Source organism: Notothenia rossii (genome assembly GCF_949606895.1).
Source record: "Notothenia rossii genome assembly, chromosome: 7".
In the NCBI taxonomy this organism is placed as follows: Eukaryota; Metazoa; Chordata; class Actinopteri; order Perciformes; family Nototheniidae; genus Notothenia; species Notothenia rossii.
In genome coordinates this window covers 29,098,752-29,117,812 of record NC_136905.1, presented here as the reverse complement: position 1 = coordinate 29,117,812, position 19,061 = coordinate 29,098,752, and the positions used below count along the sequence as shown (strand labels likewise).

At 39.2% G+C, this 19,061-nt stretch overlaps 1 protein-coding gene across 3 annotated transcripts in view; it reads left to right on the top strand.

The window, feature by feature from the left end:
• LOC307047614 (myelin basic protein-like) overlaps positions 1 to 19,061 on the top strand; it is a 143,560-nt gene that overhangs the window by 123,141 nt on the left and 1,358 nt on the right. The gene's annotated exons all lie outside the window — the stretch shown is intronic.

Genomic DNA, 19,061 nt, shown 5'->3' with positions numbered 1-19,061 from the left:
GTTTCTGGTGTCCTTTGACAGCTCTTTGGTCTTGGCCATAGTGGAGTTTTGAGTGTGACTGTTTGAGGTTGTGGACAGGTGTCTTTTATACTGATAACAAGTGGAGGACAGAGGAGGCTCTTAAAGAAGAAGTTACAGGTCTGGGAGCCAGGAATCTTGTTTGTTTGTAGGTGACCAAATACTTATTTTCCACCATAATTTGCAAATAAATTCTTAAAAAATCAGACAATGTGATTTTCTGGATTTTTTTTTCTTCTCATTTTGTCTCTCATAGTTGAGGTATACCTAGGATGAAAATTACAGGCGTCTCTCTTCTTTTTAAGTGGGAGAACTTGCACAATTGGTGGCTGACTAAATTTTTCTTTTTTGCCCCACTGTATAAATCCATGCAATAATGCGCTTTGTCACCTAAGGGCAATAACTCTTTCCATCAAAAACGCAATTCCCGTTGGTGATCATCGTAGATGCCTCAGTTGTCATTTCAGAGACATTTTATCACATTTTAAAGCTTGAAACATTATAATTAATTAGGATTCCTACTTATATCCACCCCGTAGAATATACTCTAAGTCCTGTATTTATTCCCCTTTGAGTTCTGTTTTGGTCTCCACCAACTGCGTCTTTAGCAGTTACGCTCAATGCTACACTACGTTCACCAGCTAGTTGCTATTATCCCTGGTCTGTTGACTGGTATTGGAGAGGTCTCTTAAACACTGATGACCAGAGCGGGTAGATTGAGCTGTAAAGGTGCAGGCAGTAAAAACTAAAATGTTTTGCTTAAAAACAATAAAACGCTCCATAGAGCTGAAGGTAATTGTAGAGTCTTGTAAGTTTAAACAACAGGATATGTTAATGATTAAAATACTCTTATAATAAAATATGGTTTATTTATATTGACCATATTGTTCATACTTATATAGTCAGCAATGAGTTGGCCCTTATTGCTAAAACTGTCAAAGTCAACTGTATTGTCAATCTTTCAGTTTGTGTGTACAGACAGAGATTGAAATACTGTTTACCACAAGCCCGAATATAAAAACAAATGTATATTAAATATATGTGTGCAAATAAAAACACAATAACCAATATATACAAAAAAACTGACTGGTATTGAATTGAAATATCCCATTTAAAAGCTTTCGGACTGACACAAGTATTTGTTTGACTTCTAATAAACCCTCAAAATCCATTGGTCATTTGAATCCACACTCAAAAAGAAATCTTTTTGCTGATTTGCATCTATGTAAATGTGCTCTAAATTCTGAATGGGATTGTGCAATCAATGCTGACAGTGCATACAAACCAGTAATGAGAATATGTATGAGTGTGTTCCTCTGCTGTGCAATTGTCTATCAGCTGTTCACAAATATAAGTGCAGTGGCTCAGTCATTTGTCTCTTTGGCCGAGGCTTACACTTGCTGGTACGGGCTCTGGCACTGCCAACACGAAGCACCTCCTCTCCTTCCTCTCAAAAGCCCTGATTGTTAAAGGGCAGCTTCCATCACTGGACCACACCATTGTTCGGATTCCCCCCTCTCACCTCTTACTCTCGCCTATTATCTATTTCCCTTTCTTACTGGCTTTTGCTCTAACTTGCAAATGGATGGATCATTCTCAAGATTCCAGAAAACATGTTCTGCATGCACATTTTTATCTATTTATGCTATGCTTGATAAACAGGCATGTGCATTGCCTATGGTCTGCATCTTATTGATTTGATGACAAACCAACACCATGTATCTGGGCATTCTGAGTCTGCGTGTCTTAGTGCCATGTTGTAAGAGATTGAGCCTCGATGTTGCCATGAGTTCAGGAGGCCACGTCATCTTGCTTCAGCCATCTGGCAGCACAATCACTGAGTGTGTATGTGTGTTAGCAGCTGTGTCCGTGGATACAGGGGTCCAAGGGGAGGGGATGATTGGTAACGAACAGAGTACAAAAGTATTACCCTAGCCATTGCATCCCATATGTCAGACAATATGAACTGGAGTCCTTTTCCCTGTCGGAAGATAACAACTTAATGAGACCCCACGTGTTCCATCCAGAAACATACAGATTATGAAGATCCAGTTGAGAAGGATTACATTTCACACCTGGCATTAGATTCTTTCTCAAGTGGCGCCCAAACTTTGCTTCACTGCTCACGTTTGGTTTTATCTTTGGGAACACTCTGACAGAAGCCAAACAGAGAAACATCAACTGCTTATTTAACACAGCTGGGAGAGACCACTGTGACTATTGACTATAATACACTATAATGCTTGAATGAGCACAGTTGACCAAGTGGTCCTTCTGTGCAATTAGGGATGCATTTGTATTCCTAATTTCACCAGACACAAGTATGTGATCACCTATAGCCTTGACCACTGCCAAATGTTGCCTCAGCAATTAATCTCAATTACCTTATTTATATTGAGCCAATATATGCATTTGAGTAGATCGGATATGTATTGATTACCAGAAAAGTGTGAATTTGAGTCTTTTTGCGTTGGAAAAGTAAGACTGTAATATATATATATATTTGTTGTATATATATATATATATATTCCATTATCAGCAGGTGTCTAAAGCTGTGAATTAGTTGCTATCATCCACAAAGATAGTGAGCGACATCTGTGCCTCTCTGTAGAGTAAAAGGACTGGTAAATGATATGATAAAGTGATATCAGCCCGGTACATTGGCTTGCATAATCACAGATACTAGGGCTGCACGATTTTGGAAAAAAATCTAATTGGGATTTTTCGGACAAATATTGCGATTCGATTTGCGATATTTGTTTTTAAGCGTCCCAACGGAAGTTTATTGTAAAATGCGGCCATATCTCCGGCTAGGAAGGTCACATCAACGTGCTCACGTCTCTAGCACCCCCGCAGCCCGAGCTACGAGTGAAATAATTAAACTTACATGAAACTTCCGTTGGGTTGCTTTAAAGTCAAGCTTCAGTTTAAGATTCACCCTGTAATAGATGTGAAACATGTGATGGAGCATTACTAACCTAACTCAGATGTTTATTTTCACAAAACCATCTAGGAAAGCTCCATTGAAAGCCATTTGGAAAGGACAGGCACTTTCAAAAATACTTGGCAGATGATTGGATCAATCTGTCTATCACCTTCTATCATGGGCCACTTCTGATTGGTTAACAATGGCTGGTACATGTGAAGCACAGCACTTCTGATTGGTGTGGATGACTGACACACAAGAAAAACAACAACAACAAAAAATGTAAAAGACATCGCAGGTTTTGCGATTTGATAATCGCATCATTTCAAATCGCAATTTCGATTTAAAATCGATTAATCGTTCAGCCCTAACAGATACCCTATCCAGCATTTAGACTTGGAAGCATTTCTGATACTGGTGTTGGAACAAAATGGCTTCTTATTGCTTTTTCTGTGCACCTGTTATCTCTGTTTGTCATCATATTGCCCAAGATTATTTCCAGTGCTAATGTGAACAACCCAGCAGTATCAGAATTAGGGTTGCAAAGGGGCGGAAAGTTTCCGGTAAATCTCCGGAAAGTTTCCATGGGAAGTTAAGCTGGGGGATTTTGGGAATATTTGATTCAAAATTAAACAAAAAAAACATGACATTTCAACAGATTTTTTTTTTTTAATTTTTTGTTTTTAAGTAGAAAAGAACAAGTTTTAATTATTTTATTGAAAAATTATTTGTTTCATTGAAGAACGAAAACAGGAATGTTGAGTTAAAAATTACTCATCCCCCCCCAACCCCACTCATTAAAAAATGAACAAAAATGCACCCCCCATCCAAAAATCCCCACAAAGTCCCATTCAAAATGTTAAATGAAAAGAGCCCTTCTCCCTCCGAAAAAATCCCATTAAACATGCAAATCTTCCTTCCAGCAATCCTCTGCATTTTTGCTAAACCCTTTCAGTCAATGGGCTCTTCCTGGGCCTCATCAACATCACACTCTGACTTTGAATGGGGTGACGTAGAAGATTTTTAATCTTCGCCGAACTGCATTGTGGGGAGCATGGCATGGCTTTGCAAGCATCACGAGCGTCTATCGGCACGATGCTTGGCATCAGCCAATCAAATCCTGTTTATGCAAATCCCGCCAGTGCAAGTGCTAGCCAATCAAACCGCGTGCAAGCTGGGAGAGCCAGACCGCAGTTCATTTCCTCATATTCCAAACGAGATATTACGGTAGCAAATCACCCGGTTCTTTACGACCAGAACTATTTACCGGGATACAAACCGGAGGAACCAGGCATGGAGGGAGGTGGCAGAGACAGTGGGTGAAACTGGTAGGTTTTTCGCCTGTTTTGAGAGTTTATATCCAGTTTACTTCGTTTTAACATTTGCTATTGTTTTGTATGTCGGGGGCGGGAGATTCATGTGATTGGTGGTTGGTCGCGTTGCTCGCAAAAAATCGCCAAGCTTCAGACACGCCCAGCTTCAAGATTTTTTGATGCCTGTAGTGTAAACGGGCCGTAAGTCTTCCTCTTCAGTGTCACTGTCCAGCCTTGTTGAGGATGGTTCTGTGTCAGGCTCAAAGAGCCTTAGGTTTGCCCGAATGCCAACCAGTTTTCCACTCTCACATTTGTGAGCCTGTTGCGAACCTTTGTGTGGTCTCAATAGCCATGCAATAAGCAGTGTGCTATGGCATGGATATTCAAGTGTACTTGAATGGCATCCGTTTGTTTTAGTCAAGATTATGCTAAAATATACTTTACCCAACTATGTTTAAGTTCCCTATGAAGAGCCAACCTTCAATTTTGAAAATTCCCTGTTTATTCCCATAAATTCCCGTTAATTCCCGCTTATTCCCGTTAATTCCCGTGGAAGGTTTCCATCTTTGAAAATGCCCGGAATTTTGCAACCCTAATCAGAATCCACCAGCAAATGGTGTCCCACAGCAATACTTTATTCACATGTGTTCCAACACTCTGTTAGGTCTTGTTCAGAGAGCTGCTCAGAGCTTTGTAGGCTTGTACCATCCTGTTTTATTTAGACTACTGATTTACCAATGTACAATCCTTCTGAGAAACCTTCTTAAGGTCTTGTTAGCCTGACAGAGCAGAATGTTTCAGGGTTGTGTTGGGACTCATGCTCCCAGGATGATACGTTTCCTGTGCCAGTGATCACGCAGAATAAAACAAAGTGTAATGTCTCAGTTAGAGCCTTTGACACAAGCATTCGACTGGCTTACATCATGTCCACTGCCATGTTGAAGTGTGTATAAATGTGTTTCGGCCTCGCGTGTCTTCATGGGTGAGGAAACATCCCTTAGTACTACACAGATGGCATCGGCCCATGTTGAGCTCTATTCTTCTTCTGTGCTGTCCCACTTGGGACCCCCCATTCATACAGCTGTCAATAAATACCTCATCCTCTTTCACAAACACTTCTGTCATTACAGAGATATGGTACTGTACAAATAAAGCAGACTGAACTGAAGTTTAGATTCATTAGTGAGCTTGGAGGAAAGTATTAATCTCAAATCACAGTCAAATGTATTACTGCCATTAATCCATAAATCACAGTGAGACTAGTCATTTGTCGAGTTTTGCTGCCTCCTTCGTCGATTAGTTGACTAATTGGTCATTTTGACTTAGATTCCGTTAGTTCATTAGTCTGCTTTTAATGTTTTTTTTATACAGAATGACTGATTTTCAAGAAATGTAAAAGCCCATCTCTAGTAAACAAGGTTTAAATTGCTGCTCTTGCACAGATATGCCAAATAATCAACAAATTCATAAGTAGACAAAACTATATGAGTGTCAGTCACCTATGGAATAATTTAATAATTTAAATGATGCTTAATATCAACCAAAAAGATAATAGACCCTACCTATAAAATGTGAAATTTGGCTCCCCATCCCTGTTTTATAAATGTTGTATTTTAATATCCATGAGGTTTTGACCATTGGTAGAACATAGCAAGTGTATATGGAAATGGCTTTCCTCACTATTTTCTAGTTAGACCTGCTCATATTATCTATAAAATCTACAACAAGCCAATATGGCACATCATATGGAACTCTCTTGTCAATTATTTTGTAATATAGAAATTGGAGTAAAATATCAAGAGTGAAACCGCTCATGTTTGGTGTTGAAAAAAATTGAATACAAAAAGGGATTTGAAATACAAAAAAAAAAAGCTTTGCCTGTACATCAATCAAATCTAAGAGCTGTTGGTGGTGAGATGCCAGGGCTTTTCTTAAATACAGTAGCCGTGTCAGAGCTGCTTTACAGCTCTTGCTCTGCTGTGTATCTGATGGAGCCTCCAACACTCAAAGAATACTAATCGAGGCAATTCTCAGCATGCTGCTTGAGAAATCCAAATTGTTTTGTTTTTGACATGCTGAAGAAGAGATGTTGCGCTAAATAAAGTGTAGACTCCTCTTGAATCAGCACAACAGAGGTAGAGTGGTGTTTTTTTACTTGGAATACAAGTGGCAAGTTTCAGTTTTGCAAAGAAAAGCTAATGCCAAAGTGTTATTCTTTTAAATGGCTTTGAAAACACTTTAGGCGACTCCTCTGGTTGCAAAAATGGGTTTGATTGTATAGAAGTCTATGACCTCAGTAAACATTAATACACGGTCACAATAGATAGTAAATGATGGCCCCATTAAGAGTTAAATAGACGAGAATGGAGCAATTGACAGGCCGATACCACAGTGTTGTCCGCCTCTATTGGTGTTCACCAAATTAATACTAGAACAAGAAAACAATGTGTTTTGTCTTACAGTCAGTACTCTGTTCATAAAAGTTCATTGTAACCTTTTTGTCACCTAAAAAGTATGTTATTCAGCCTCTGGTCCCTGAAAAACAAGGTGGTATCGTCCACAAAGTTGACCTCTTCCTTTGGTTAAGGTCACGATGTAAATGTCCATTCCTGATATACATTCTGTGAGGACTAAAGGTCATGACCATGGCCGGGGTTATACAAGAAGGGAGTGGCTCTTATCTTGTCCAGAACAATCTGTGGAGGACTAACGTCCTGAATGCCAGTTGTGATTCCAAAAACAGAGAGAGGCTTTTTCCTCAAGGCTTGTGGGTGCTTTAGATCCACCATGAATGCAGCAGCAGAAGGATTCCCGCCCCCAGCTGGGAGGTTTGGTACAAAGCCACATAGCGATGGATGTTTTTTCAGAGGAATGCTTTCTGTCCCTCGGTCCTACCACAGGCCTTGTTGTTGTCACAAAGCTAGCTACACATTCTCTTCACAACAAGGAAGAGGAGGAAGTATGAGGAGATCAAGTCCCACTCCCTGCATACCTCTTCCTATGTGGAGGCTGATCTTTCCCCTCTTGCAGGCCGCTGAATATCTCTGCTGAACACATCAGTTTTTACTTTCTGCACCTTACAATTTAACCCAGGAGACATCTGTGGTTATGGTCATTTTTGCAGAACCAATGATCCTATTTATTTATCACATTATCGGCATCTTGCTGCTTTATTTCTCATTTGAATATCTTCGACTTGTTATGTTGAATTAATCATAATGAGGCAGCAGGCTTTTTTCTTGTCACCCTCAGACTGAAATGTAATCTTTGCTACATTATAAGAAGCACTGAAAAGATATTTTGAATGAGGCCAGTATGTTTTGTTGCTAATAAAGACAGGCAATGTGGTGGACTGAGCGAGCGCAGCAGATTCTTACCTTACTGTCTTCTCTTCTGGTGGCCTGAGGACTCCTCTGCTAAAACTAGTGATGGACAGGCTTTATCTAGGGATTTCAACTCATGAATACATATATTATGTATAAAGGAGGCATAACAAAGAGCTGAACCCTGCTTGTCTCTACAGTGTTATGAGTCAGACTACTGGGTAATTGGACATTAGTGTTGTTTACAAGTTCTCTTTTCATAACCTAATGTATTATATACAGAAGAAAAGGATACATGCAGCGTCATGTTTTGCCTTTTAACCCAGCTTTATTCTGCGCATCTTAAAAAGCACTAAAATGATGACATTAAAAGCTTATCCCTTCTTTTTTTTAATATTCTAAACCTATTTGTGAATGTCATCAAAACAAATGTTAGTGAAACGTTAAAGCTATCCATATAGTATAAGTAAATTGTACTCTGCACTGTAGGGGGCTCTAAATCACACAAAATACAGATGAAATTGTATCGCTATTAAGCATTTTTTTCCTTTTTATAATTCCAATATCTTGACATAAACTATTAATAAAAGTGGTCTTATATCAAGGTTGCTTTCTACGATACATCCTCCAAAGTATGTCTGTGCCAGATTTCAAGAATACATTTGTTTTTGCATTTTCACATATTGTTAGGGTTGAGTGAAGCAGGCAGGACCCAAATGCAGAATAAACTGAAAAAATTCACTAACCCGTGAACACAGTCAAAGACAAACAATGAACCAACAATGACAGACAGAAAAACCACAACTTAAATACACACAAGACTAATCACACAAACAAGACACAGGTGAGGAGGGAGGAGAAAACACAGGGACACCAGGTGAACACAATCGGGTAATCAGGTAGGAGGGAAAACGGACAGAAAGCGACAGGCAAGACAGTGGGTGAACACTCTTCAAAATAAAACATGAAACCAAAGACAGAAAAAGACAAGACAAAACACAACACAGACAGATCGTGACACATATAATGTTAGATATTGGCTTTTGGCACAAATTGGTTTGTTCCCAACCAATTTCCATTGGAAGCAAATCAATCCAATCTAATGTCAACAAAACAACACTCAACCATATGTCTCCACATTGAAATTGGTAGTTTTCACCTTTCCAATGACTTAACATCATACTATAAATATTTAACACAAGGTCTGAAGCCCAAATTATACACTGCGTATCCATGAGTATGCTAGGATCTGCGTGAGGTACATTTGGTCATCAAAACGCAGACTAGAAGTAAAAAACAAATTACTACCCGTCTGTAGTTTCTACAGCTGTCAGAGCACACATGTCAGGGCTTAAGATGTCAGAGCAGCACTGACAGTTGCAGTTATTGAAAAATGGATTAGGTTTGCCAAGGGTATTATTAAGCTCGGCAGGGTGCTGATGTATTGCCTAAACCATGGCAGTTGATATTAAACCAAAGGCGAAATGCAGTCATGAAAGTAACAAGTCACTGTGCGATCGACTGTAATTTAGACATTAAGTAGCGGCCCAATTTAAAAAGTCACTACAACAGGAGCAGAGATTCTTAGGGAACCTATTCTATAGAAACGCAGCACTCAAATGTTGCATCCAGGGCCGTGGGAAGTAGGGGTGCTGAGGGTGCTGCAGCACCCCCTGGTGGAGGACAGGGGATCTGCACTTCCACAAGATTAAATACAAATATAATACAAAAAGAATACCAAAAAAAACACGAATTTTCAGCCTTGATGTAACAACATTCATAATTAAGTAAAGATAACACCCTTTTCACCCCATGCTTTCACACATTCTGCTTCCACATTGAAAAAGAGCAGCTCAAAATGTTCGTTATGTGGAAACAAAGAGAAGGCTCCGTAACACATTACTCTAAGGATCGAGTTCAGACATATAGGCTGTCTTGAACACTATCATCAGAGTAACGTGATCTAATCAATAAATAAAGATTCAACCGATAACATGAAAGCACATGGCTACTTAACATACAGAATGACGTAATTGTGCATGCTAAGTAGCCATGTGCTTTCTGGGGCTAAATCTTTATCGGTAAACCGATTTAACCGGTAAAAGTTCCTTCAAAATAAGAGTCCCGATCACTATCAAAATAAAAGTGCAAAACGAAAACTTTACCATAGGAACATATTGGCATACAAATATAATCACTTCTCTAAAAGGTAACTCATTTTAAATATAGTTTATTTATATATAATAATAATATTAATATTAGTAATAAGCTTTGTATTTGTATAGCACCTATTACAATAATTGTAGCCAAACTCGCTTCACAGCAGTTCAATAGACAGATTACTATAACATGACAGGATAAAAGCAATGTAGAGGAGCAGCTACATTTCAAAACATATATCCACGAAGGTTAATACATGAAGACTTGTGACTCAGACTTGACTTGGACTCTTCTGAGGTGACTCGGACTTGGACTCTGACTCGAACACAGGTAATGATGACTCGACTCGGACACTCCTTGGGCGACTTGGACTTGGACTCGGACTCGAACACAGGTAGTGATGACTTGGACTCGACTCGGACACTCCTTGGGTGACTCGGACTTGGACTCTGACACGACTATGACTCTCCCTTGGTGACTCGGACTCGAAGAGTGGTGACTCGAGAGTGACTTGGACTCGTGAATTGGTGACTTGACTACAACACTGCTCTGAGGGTTTCGATAGTTGACTTTAGTCTAAATGATCTCAGTGAGTCTCAAAAGTTTTGATCACAATTTATGTAAACAAACATTTCCAAGGCACACCTTTATAATTATTAGGATAAATAAAAACAGGTTTGAAATCATTCCAATGTATACTATAAGGCAGTAAACCAAAAAATATCGTTTAAACTGGAGAGATTTAAAAATATGCATAAATAAATAAATGTTAACTGGTCAAATAAGATATGAATGAACAACAAAAATAAAATAAGTTACATGTATTTGTTATTGGCTATGGTAGGTTATTGGTTATGTTCACACTTATTTGATTAATAAAATGCAAACCGATCTTTTCATATGGGTGTTTTAGAGTTGTATCCCTGAGATCAGTCTCTAGTAATTGGGCGCTCAAAGTGCACCAGATTGAAGCATTTTACTTTAAAATGTTAAAAATATCTTCCCGGGGGGGCACCCCCGGACCCCCCTAGAGGATGTGAAGTCCACCCCCCAATTAAAACATGTTATAATACTAAATACACTTGAAGCCTTTTTATATAAGCTGTCCACCATGTCAATATGTTTATCTTTTTGGAGTGTATTGGTCTTTTGTAAAGGTTTATCATTGCCAGCTAAAATCTTGCCTATAGGGCAGCACATTGGTCAGAACCAGCCCTGGTGTCATCCCCACAGCACCCCCCATTTGAAACATGTTCCCACGGCTATGGTTGCATCTGAGGCTATTTTCTTTGTAGGTATCCTCTCTAGCTGCAACATTGTTTTGTAATAAAACATTTAGTTTTGCATGATATTGTTGTATCTGAAAAATGTTATTACCTGCCCTCAATATCCAGATATTAAAAAGTACTCAGCTCTGCCTTTCTGCTGCATTCAATACACTGCTAAAATGTCACAAATTGCTGTGAGCAAAATTGCTTGTTGCATAAGAGAAAGGACATTTTCGACCGTCCTTTGTTAAATATATTGAATTAAACATTGAATACAAAAAACAACAATAAAAAAGGCAAGTTCATTAATAACACTTTCAAAGAAGGCAAATTCAAAGTGCTTCATAACATATTCAGGGTTCGTACGGGTGCTTGAAATCCTTGAAAATGCTTGAATTTTTACGAGGTGTTTTCATGACTTGAAAAGTGCTTGAATTTTGGGAATGGTGCTTGGATTTGAGATAAAGTGCTTGAAATTGTAAATGCTTTACTTTTACAATAAATTGCTGTCTGACTGAATAGTTCGCTTTTTAGATTAAGAAAATAAAGAAGTCGGAGCGAGCTTAGTTGCTTCGCTTTTACATAAAACAGCTCCGCTCCGGCCTTCCCGCGCTATGCGCGCGACCTGCAAGTGTTTTATTTTGTGTGACCTGGGCCTTCTGATGAGAGAATGACAGTATGCCAGGAGGTTGCTGTTTTAACGAGCGTTGGCTATCCGAAAAGAAATACAAGCTGTGGCTAAAACGAGGATCAACCCAACGATTCGCCTTCTGCACAGTTTGCCACAAAGAATTTCAATTATTCGCGATGGGAGAGTCTGCGCTGACGAGCCATATGAAAGGTAAGCCGTAGTAGAGCATTTTGGATTAGGCTAACGTTGCATGTTACGTTTGTTTAAGCTAGTAACGTTAGCGAACTCGATGTGGGATAATTGCTTATGCAGGTGACAATAATAAAAAGGAGCGTACCTATGCTATGTCAGTATGTGCGACAGTCGCCATCCTGTGGTTTTCAGAGGATGAAGCACATAAAAGCAATGTATTTCTACTGGTAGTATTTTTTTGTGCCTAAACTTGCTCCATCGAAGTCAGTCACATTGACACGAAGACACATTTTGAGTTATACACTGTTGGAAAGAGGATATTCCTAGCTTTCTAACGGAGGAAACATGTTTTCGTTTGTATTACTGGCAGTGTTGGGTGTAACGCGTTACACAAGTAACGAAGTTACAGTAATATATTACTTTTTGCTGTAACGAAGTAATGTAACGCATTACTAATGAAATGTGGGGAATATATTACCCGTTACAATGCTCAGTAACGCAGTTACAACACATTTTAACCCGAAATTAAATGGTGTTTTGTTTTTTAAGAATGTACTAACATAGCGAGACATTCCGACACCCGGACAAATTGTGCGGGTAGATTAGTAAACCTGGTGTTTACCCTTCAGGCTTCGCGTCGAGATCTTCGGGGAAGTTGAACGTTATGCAACCATTCAAAAAAGAGAACGTAGCGAAAAATACTAACAACAAATTGTGTCAGGTGCGCGTGACCTGCTCCGCTGCGCGTGCATCATTTCCAAAGTGCTTCCACAGCAGTGACACACATCTGATCTGTGGATAATCATTTATACGAAAATGGTTAAAGCAACCATCACTAAACGCCAGCAACACTGCATCTACTGAAGACAGTAGCAACAGGTCAGATGCGGACATCACGTTACCCTCCGTTGTGGACACTAGCTTACTCCCGCCTGACTCGCCGGCCCCGGAGCAGCAGTCTTCGTCACCCGAAACTACGCCGCCCCTCTGCGGCCCGCAGGTGCCAGGTATATCTAAACAACTACCCGCCTGTACAGTGGGGTAAGGCAGTCATTTTGCAGCTTGTGGTATAAAAATAGACAATGGCTAGAATATTCATGTGAAAATAGTACCATATTCTGACATGCCTTTAGAAATGTTGGGTCAAAAATAATGCATACAATAGCACAGATGCCTTCACCACGAATGGCTAAAAGAATATCTCATATCCCAAGCTTATTATCAACGAGCTGATGTTGCAGCTGAAAGGTTCTCCAGGTCACAAATTCAACCTCACATGATGATGTGATACCAGTTTTCAAGCACAGTAAATATTCTCTTCCCAGCGTATATGATGGGACCAAGGTGATGATGTAGTAGGCTACATGGTTTTAATAATACTTTTGCCTTTCAATGTTTGCCATTTCAAACCATGAGCATGGTTTAAATAATATTTGCCTTGATTTACAATATGTTAACCTTCATTATAGTCCTTGACAGCGGTCTGTACTGCTGTATTAACAACGTGTCACATGTTAAGAATTTACAATCAGAATCGAGTATTCAACTAAGCCCTGTAATACAAGTTGTTAGTAGCCTTAAGGGCCTACACAGTTGTTATGCTATACAACATTGCCCTTCACTGGATGCATAATGAGCTGCACTAAACTACATTTTAGCATTTAAAATACCTAGCTATTCTTTTGCGGTTATTTTGGTGAAAGTAACTAAAAAGTAACTAAAGTAGTGTAACTCATTACATTTCAGAGACAGTAATATTGTAATGTAACTTATTACTTTCAAAAGAGAGTAATAAGTAATATGTAATATATTACGTTTTGGAAGTAACTTGCCCAACACTGATTACTGGTCTGTGGGAAGCTCGCGAGTGTGTGTGTGTGTGTTTGTGTATTTTTGCGTTTGTGTGTATTGTGTTAGTTTCCCGGGGAAAACACTCACGAGAAACACCGGCTGTTGTTATGCCTGCTTTGACGTAAAGTTACTCCGTTCTCCGCTTGTAATTATGCCGTTACAAGCTTCAAAGTTGTATTTATCATCTGAATTTGCCGAAACAAGTTTAATATTCTGAAAGCCAAGACTTTGTTTATTTGAAATCAGATGAAAACAAACTGTAACGGACCCTGCCGTGTTATCTATGATTACTATTCGCCATATATTCATAATGTCAGCGGGAGGGAGGGGGGAGCATCGCTACGTAAAAGCATTAGTGCGAGGGAGAGCTGTCATCTTCCCTTTACAAGCTTCAAACATGTATTTATCGGGAGATTTTGGCAATAAAAGTTTCATATTCTGAAAAAAATTCCCTGGAAACCTCCAAAACTCTTACACAGCAAGAGGATCTCTGCACACACTTTTTTTTATATCAGCTTTGTGTTTCAATGGTTTTGTCCTAACCTTGGAGAGCCGTATGTTTACTGCCACCCTAAAAGGACCTCAAAAATGTTAATAAAGAATTTATTGAAAAGTTAGTTGGCTGATTGTTTTATATTGGCTCAGCCAGGTTATATGGGATGCCCAGTCTACTATATGATATGGGTCACTCATTTTATAATATTAAACTTAGTTTTCTTTTCTTTAATTTTTCATCCTCATGTAGAATGCTATCACGAAACACACATTTGGTTGTTTATAGCATAAAGAACATCTGATTTAATGTGAGGTAGGGAAATAATCATTTGAGTATAAGTATGTGCATATAAATATGTAATTTACAACAGCTGTACGCTGCTTGAAAAGCTTGAAAATGCACCTTGAAAATGCACCTTGAAAAGTGCTTGAATTTGACTTTGGAAAAGGTGTAAGAACCCTGCATATTAAACAAAGAACAAAAGAAACACATTATACAACAGTTGTATACAATTATTGACAGAGCCAAGATAAAAGTACCATACGACAGACAATACATTAATTAAATTCACAGCATTTTAATAGAAAATAATAATGATTCGATTTAATAAAAGGCAACTGCAAACAGAAAAGTCTCCTGCCTTGATTCACAAGAGGAGAGATTTGCAGCAGACATGTGCAAAATGGCAGTTCTTATTGCCCAAGCTGACATTTTGATGACGAGAAAAGAACAACTTTGGGCATCTTCTATCACTTTTCATTAGCATAAACCATAGGCATAAACGATCATACTTAAAACTCCCTGTAGTACTTCCGGTGGATAGACCATAACTTTACTGAATATCAATCTCTCGATCTATGCAGACATTCATAAGGCAATGAGAACCCTGACTAACACAATCATCTTTTCCTCCCAGCTCCAGTGTTAAGTATTCTGAGCTTGCCATATAACACTGATTGCAGTTCCACAGGCTTCTCTCTTGCAAGTTATTGTAAACCAGTACACTGTGGCAATTGTCCAGCTCCCTCCGATGGGAACAGGACATTAGAATGCTTCCATCGCAGTTTGCTCATGTATCCACATATTAAATAATCATGCCTCAAATATACATCATTCTCCAAGTGAAGTTTATATTGACGCTGTTTTGTCCATTTTTACGAACAACATATTTTCCTAATGGAGGATTGTTTTTGCATTTACTAGAAAAAACAGCTGAAGATAATCACAAGCAGCAATAACAGGATCATTACCAAGTCTTCTTCTTGTTAATGGACGTTTATTGGCAACCACAGTATATCAACAGCACCGTGCGCCATGCAGGTAGGGGGGTAATGGATACCAATCAGTCAGTCTTATCTCTTCTATACAGATGAGTACGCAATCTTATCCAAGCAGAGATCCAATGAAATCACTACAAAGTCAAATAACACTATAAATCCCAGAATAATAAGATCACAGTGTTGTGTGCAACGCAAGGGGATTGAGTCACTTGGTTCGTCCACCATCCTTCCTTTTAAGGCATTACGAAAATGTTTGGGTGAGGTTTTTTTGTGTTTTCCCACAAACGAGTACGGATCCGAGCGCGTGGCAGAATTATAAACTCATTCCTAGCGGAGTCAGTCCCATCAATCACACACACACCTTCTGGTCAGATTGTGCAATGGAAAGCTAAAACCCTTACTCACTGCGCCATTAATAACTTATCTCCGACCTTATAAGAGGGAGTCACTCATCAGCATATAACCTTTTGAATAGCCACATTTGGTGGACCTGCACTCAGTATTATGCTGCAGTGTTGTGGACTTTGGAGGGCTGTAAAAGTTCAACCATGTCAAGATGTCTTTTTTTCTAATTTGTATTTTATTGATATTCTAGTGGTGGATGCTAGCCCCGCTGGGCTCAGAAAAGCGAGCAACAGGTGATGGATAAATAGAAATTATTTAAGAGGAGTCATGGCAGGCGACTGGCCGAAAAACAACAGCTCTATTATTTGTTCTACGTTTTTCTGTAACAAAAACAGCCACAGCCTCTTGAGAGGCGACTACATTGTGATTAAACATATTTACTGATGACAAAGAAGATTGATGCGCTATTTGTCAGACTCTTTACATTGTTTAACGAGGCTGTGGTCATTTGAGGAAGGCTATATATATCTAGACATTCATAGTTTAAACAAATAAGCTATCCCTGTAGAAATGCCACATAATTATATACACATTTATCATGCACGCTGTCACTAATGAGCCTCACTGTGGAGATCCCAAGCCAGCTTTTTCTCAAATGACTGGCAGGTCATGCTGAGTGCTGAAGAAACTACTGGGAACATTTGGAGAAACAGTGTGTGGGTTATTTTAAACATAAAGTTTAAGGCCAATAAAGTCATAAAATGCAACCTGCTGACGTAATAAACAAACTATGCAAAAGGGAGTGTATTATCGAGAAATCTCTGCTTCCTGCTGAACCCAGAGCCACTTACTGTTATTGCATCTCATCTTTAGGAGTTTTGGGAACTCAGGGGAGAGCATATAGACTTTCTTAATGCAGATATGTGCTTGGATCATCATATGGTTCGGAGAGATGTGTTCTGCAGTGCTCAACGGCTATAAGGCACTTTGTTGATTTCAGGACCTAGTATTAGATTAGTATCAAATCTTGAAGGGAAAATGTGCCACCTGTCATGTGGATGTCTCATCAGAGATGATGGTAAGTGTAGTCCTTCTTGCATGCATTTGTTTTGTATGATCTTGCTTGAATAAATACAGATGAAAATTATGGGATGCCATTTTCACCTTTGTGCACATACATAGTTTGCATTATAAACCAAGGGAACAAGGAGGTTCTGTTTTTGAGCCGCATCCAGAACACGTCAATGTGCTGCAGAATTCATTTATTCTTCTTTTTTTATTTGCTTCCTGTTATTTCTACAGACTTTATTTACATTTATGTTGATGCGTTCAGGACCATGGAAAAACATAGTTGCCCGGCAGCTTCACTGATTAGACATCCACAGAAAAATGGGTGAATTTCTCTTTTTAAGCTCTGATCCCCTTTATATTTGACTCGGGCAAATGGAGAGAAAAGGTTGAAAGGTTGTCACGTTCTATGATGTACACTTTAAATATCCGTTGTCCGTTTTGCTTTTGAGAAATGAAGCCCAGAGAAAGTCTTTGATGCATATAGCTTAAAGCAGATGTTAACCCTGTGAGGATTTTATTAGTTTACAGTGAGGACTTTAAGTCTCTGAAAATTGCTTGTAAAATAGCTTTTTCCCTTGACAAGGGTGACATGATGAGGAAATGAGACACACTGAACGAGACAACTTCACTAAGTACTTTTGACAGAAGTGCGGTGTGTGAGGCCAGGATGCAGCAGCCGTGCAGGTGATGGGGTTATGGACGTGCTAAAGAGACCACCCCGATAACAGCCTTCTAATAACCATGTCTTATTACAGAAGTTGTTCAAACAGACACTAATGCATGCGATGTTATGAGCATTTGATGTCTAAATAATTGTGATAAAAGCATATTAAGATGTGGTTAAACATCTTTAAAGAGTTGCTCATTTGTATGATTATATATTTATGTTGTGCCTGCAATGTCAGCCTTTGCAGACCATTTGCATGCACAACAACACACTGCAGGAAAAGAAAACCACAAAAAGCATAATAGGGCCTCTTTAAATTACTTTCACTTACCTTACACTTATTGCCGATATGCCACAAATCTTTTTTAAGCAGGCGTTTCTTTTTTACATTATTCCTGTAATACATTTAAATCAAGCTTTATTTGCACTTTTCTACCACAATAGCCAACTAGAGACCTTTTTTAAGTCACTCATAAGGATATTGACAATTGTCCCAACAATGGAAATTCACCCCAATTTACTTAATGTGTTTTTTACCACAGTCTACTAAGAAAATCCTAGATCTGCTCATCCCTATTCCTTCAAAGTTTGAAAATGAAGAAAACGCATTTCTCATTCTGTTTGTAACCAAGCAGCTGATGACATTTTGGTTGATCTGTATAAGACATTACTCACAGTAACACTTTAGAAGGATGACGACAAACCATTCTCATTCAACATTTGTATCTACTGAAAGCTGAAGAAAGTGCAGGTATCTGTCTGGCAGGAGACAGTTAATCACCCTTCAGTCTGCCTTGGTAATAAATGGTGAAGATAACACAGCAACAACCACATGAAATGTTCCATGAGCAATGATGTGTGTATGAAACATAGTGGCTCCTCGGGGCTTCCTTCCTCAAAGAACAGAAATGTATCCGATGTATCATTTGATACATGACTTTCAAATCCGCCTGAAGGAAATCAAGCTGAAGAACTCATTGGACCAAATAATACGATATTATTTTGCTGGTGTTGCTGCTAAAGATGCATATTTTAAGGAACATTTTCATATGAAACTGTAAGGAATCTGCATCTCCCCCGTGCAAAGCTCTGCCCGCGGAGACAGCGACCGTGCAGCTCTCGGTCCAGAATCAGATAAGTGTGAACGTGCATTGGGCTGAAAATCCATACTTATAGGAGTTATTTTAGTGACACTGGGCCCATTGTTCCTCTGTAATAACTATGCAGCTCCCACAACAGGCCTCTGTGCGGGCCATTATTAGCATGCAGATTCTCTGGTGCAGTGCTACACCATTTCTGCCAGTACAGGGTGGATATTGTTTTCGGAGGCAGGAATGCACTGGATGTCCTCCGCTGTGGGAGCGGGGCTAACTTAATGGATAGCTGTCAAAGTGGACATTAGAGAAGCAGCTGTATTTCCATCCCGCTAGAACTGATAGGAACATTGCTTTTTTATGGGCGAAGTGAGAAATGAGCCATGATAATGCAGGGAGATAAGAGCTAATGCGCTACGCAGGGTT